Raw genomic sequence first — 4,606 nt, 5'->3', positions numbered from 1 at the left:
TTCCTCTGTCCTTGTCCCATATTCTGTCAAGACAGTGGTCATTTGCTATATCATTGTACATTCAACAGCACTTTTACAGGTAGTACAAAGTTCCAGAGTTGGTAACTGTCATCCCCCAACACACACATTTCTTTTTGGCTTACAGCTCCCATCATCCCTAATCAGCACAGGTTTTGATGCAGGGATATCATATTGAAGAAGGAGTAGACTTATTCTCTGCTACTCTAGAGACTAGGATATGAAGCAGTGGATTCAAATTACAGGAAAAGAAATTCTAATACTGAGAGCTGTTCTGCAGAGGACTACTGTGTCTCAGTGTGGTGGAGTTTCCTTCTCTAGAGGCTTTTAAACAGAGGCTGGATAGCCTTTTCTCAGCAATACTTTGATTATACAGTCCAACCAAATAAAAGTCTGTTTCTTGATTTCTAGGCCTGTTCCTGGGGTTACTTGGGGTGCTGATTCAGATAATTGCTTTAGATAGACAACATGAGCTAGGTAAAACTAGTGCCATTTTTGGAATCAGCAGGTCAGATATACCCAGAAACAGTTCTAACATTTGAGGTACCAAAATGTTTGTTGGCCAGTATTATGTGTTCATGCATGGAGTATTATGGACAATGAAATCCAAATACTGGCAGGACCATAGTTGTTTGCTTCTGCTTTAGGAGATGAAATGCTGGAGACTTACGGGGCCTCTATGTTTTACAAATACACAAAGAGTTGTGCTAAACCAAAATGCACAACTACTGTTATCAAAGCATCCAAAAAAAACCACAGCACCCTCCTTTACTTCTGTTTCCACATCTACCATTAATCCATCTTACTCACTGTTATCTACATCAGTGGTTATCCACTTTTGGGCTTCTCCAATGATATGAGGTTCAACGTCCTGACTTTGACCACTGGTTATCTGGGTGTAGCTTCTGGGATTCATCATTCAGAACAAACATGGAGAACCAATGATCTATGCTAGGTTTCCAGGTTGTACACTGTTGAATTACAACTTCCAGCATGACTAGCCAGCACATGGCTGAGGATAATGGAGCTTGTAGTTTTCCATATTTGCAAGGCAGAGGGTTGAAGAGAGGCTGTCCAGATTTCAAGTAAGAGGTTCTTCTAACTCTTGTCTGAGATGCTAAGGGATTGTATAGTGTCTTCTATGTCCAAAGAGATGTTCTGTTAAAGATCCGTGGTCTTCCCTGATCCGTCAAGAAAACAATGGTTCCCCAGCAATATAAATATTATCATGCACTGGAAAGACAAAGAGGGCAATCACACAGAGGGAATTAAGAAATAATCCCTTGAGATAATAACTTGGTGAAATAACTTTGTGGGCTATTCACCTTCCAAAAAGCTTTTGCAATAGAGTGTAAGCTTAATTGTTCAGTAATGCTGTTATTGGGCTGCTGTGAGTTTTCCAGGCTGTATGGTCGTATTCCAGAAGCATTTTCTCCTGATGTTTCACTCACATCTATGGCAGGATCCTCAGAGGTTGTGAGGTTTGTTGGACCTAGTTGCCTAGTTTCATTTGCCTAGTTTCCAACAGACCTCACAACCTCTGGGGAGTCTGCCATAGATGTGGGCGAAACGTCAGGAGAGACTGCTTCTGGAACATGGCCTTACAGCCCAAAAAACTAACAGCAGCCCAGTGATTCTGGCCTTGAAAGCCTTCAACAACACAATGCTGTTATTATTCTAATAATTAATTTGTCTTTGTTGCTCTATTATATTATCATGATTTATTTCTGTATTTGATTTCTTTTCACACAGTCCATTGTTTTTAATATTTTAAGCCTCAAAAGGGAGCATAAGAATGATAAAAAAGAATGTACTTATTTCCAAGATTTTCCTCCAGTTCCATTTGGCACGTCCATAGTGGGTAACAAAAGTTTATAAGTGTAATATTAATTCAGTGCAATAAATAATAAAACAACAGCCTGGCATGAAATTCCAACCGGAGAGCAAAACTTGTATAACAATGCTTTTCTGCCAAGCCATTTCTGTGCTATGGAATTGTATTTTTACAGACTGGAAACTTTAAAAATGCATAATGACCTTGTTGAGATTCATCTTGGGGAGTGTTCCTTCAGATTACATTTCTTGCCAAAGAAGCAAATAATCACAGGAGAGAATGTGTCTTGGTTTTTTACATTTTGCAAATTACTGCTTTGAACATTAGAAGGAACTTTTTGACAATGAGAAAGGTTCAGCAATGGAACCGATTGCCTACAGAGGTGATGGGGTCTCCTCTTGATGTCTTCAAAAAGAAAAGATAGCTTTTATCTTATATGTTGCAACTGCATTTGCTTACATTTGTTCCATTAATTCTGATTTGCCTGCCTCTTCGCATCAGACTTCCATTTATCCTACTCTCATGAAAACTGGGACTGCAAGTTGTTTTGACAGAGACTAGAGATATATTTTCACTTTTATTACTCCCGAAACAAATATGTATTCTATTATTACTAGAAAGACTAAAATAATATTATTCAAAGTAGTGGTTTGCAGATCATTGCAGCTCTGTGAACTCTTTGCTAGTAGACTACTGCAAGTTTTCAAGATACTGTGAAAATGGTAATAATGTGGAGTAAATATGATACTGGTCCAAAAGGGAATGGAATGAAAAGTTTGTCATATGAAATAGTATGAAAAACATGTTTTGGGAAGTTTGTGAAGTTTAATGTATATGCTGAGATGCTGAAGACAAAAAAGGGTGGAAACTAAGTTATCTAATCAATCAAGTAGAGTGCATTGTACAAGAAGATGAAATATAGCTCTGAAATAGAAAACAATGAAATGGAGAGAAACAGATTTAGTGGTCTGGGTAGCTACTTAAACAGTATGGCTCTGGGAACTCAAACAGGACAGTGGTAAGTTCATCTTGGAATGGGCTCCCAAATATATTTAGATGCCCCCTGTTGTTGGGGAATCCAAATGTGCCAGATAGTATACAGGTGTTTCTACACTGAAGTCTGGAACTCACGTGATGTTTACAGTCATCCGAAGTCATTGATTATCTCTCTTGCAGTCTAACCCAATCACAGAAACCTAGAGTTGGATGGGACCACAGGGGCTATTTAGCCCAAAACCATCATGCAAGAATAAACAATTAAAGCTTTCCTGGAAAATGCTGATCAAACTTCTGTTTAAAGATCTCCAAGGCAATGTGATCTGCTGTCAAACAGCTTGGACAATAAAAAAGTTCTTTTTTAAAGTTTAGATGCAACGTCTTGTCATTTGAAACAGCTAGTTTGCATTCTAGATCAGGTGATAATATGATTCCTCTATATTCAATGTGAGATAACTTCAGATACTTGAAATGCCTATCATATCACGTCTCAGTCTTCTCCCAGCTAAAGATACCCAACTCCATAAGTCATTCCTCCTAAATCGTGGTTTCCAGATTTTCAATTAGGTTGGTCGCATTTCTCTGGACATATTCAAGCTTGTCAATATCCTCCTTGAATTATGGTGTCTAGAACTGGAGTGAACACAGTGAACAGTACCTTTTACTTTGTGTGATAAAAGGGATAGATTAAAATTAACTTCTTGGGTGGAGAGAAGCTGCCATATTCACATCATTAATTAAGCCCTTCCTCTCAAGAGCTCTTCCACACAGCCATATTACTTACTTAGGCGATCCCTCGTAGATCGAGGATGATGGTCCTCCATGTCTTGGAAGACGCCTGTGCGTGATTTTTTTTTTTTAATGTGTGAAGGTCGGTACATGGCCGGTCAACACACAGTCTTCACAGATTGAAGTCCCAGCAGTGGTGTGGTTGACACAATGAGAGTGGCTTCTCAGTCTGTTGCAGCCTTCCGCCTTCACAGCCATTGTAACATGTACCATGTTATCCTCCTCTTGCTCCGCCATTGAGGTCTTTGGGTCTTCGGATTGTTCTTGGTCTGGATCCTCCCGTGTCCACTCCTGGGAGTGCATGACTACAGTGGTCGTGCCCTCAGGTTCATTGGAACACGCAAGCCCCCTCACCATGTCAAGGTGACAATCCATTGAGGGGGACAGAATATCAAGGCAGAAAATCCTGCAATATTTGCTTTGAATTGGGTTATCTGAGTCCACACTGCCATATATTCCAATTCAAAGCAGAAAATGTGGGATTTTATTCAGCTGTGTGAAAGGGGGTTCATTTCTCCAGACAATTCTCATATTAACCCTATTTTCAAGGTTTTTATGAGAATTAAGCAGGAAGGAGAGCCGTCTACTCCACTACTTCTTAGGGCCCTTCTAGACCTGGAGTCAGATCCTGGGATATAGGACCTGTCTGGAAGGATCCTATGGGTCCTGACCCCAAATAAGGTTCCCTTAGTTTAATGTTGGGGTTCCAAAAAAATGGCAACAGTAAAAGTGTTCTGATTGCCACCTAGTGATTGTTTTAGACATTTGCACAAATCCGTTGCATTGTGCTTACACTGGAAACTGCAGAAAATGCTTCAACTGTACTTCATAAAAAGGCCACATAGCCTGTTTAGTAAGCTTTGCAAATACTGGTTATCAATCAATATTTGATTGTTTTACCTATTTTATATACTTGTATACTTCTGGTCACCTGAAAATTTATCAGGCCAAAAGGATTCCTAAAGTGGA

The sequence above is a fragment of the Anolis carolinensis genome, chromosome 6 (genome assembly GCF_035594765.1).
Source record: "Anolis carolinensis isolate JA03-04 chromosome 6, rAnoCar3.1.pri, whole genome shotgun sequence".
Taxonomy (NCBI): domain Eukaryota; kingdom Metazoa; phylum Chordata; class Lepidosauria; order Squamata; family Dactyloidae; genus Anolis; species Anolis carolinensis.
This window is presented reverse-complemented; position numbering follows the sequence as displayed.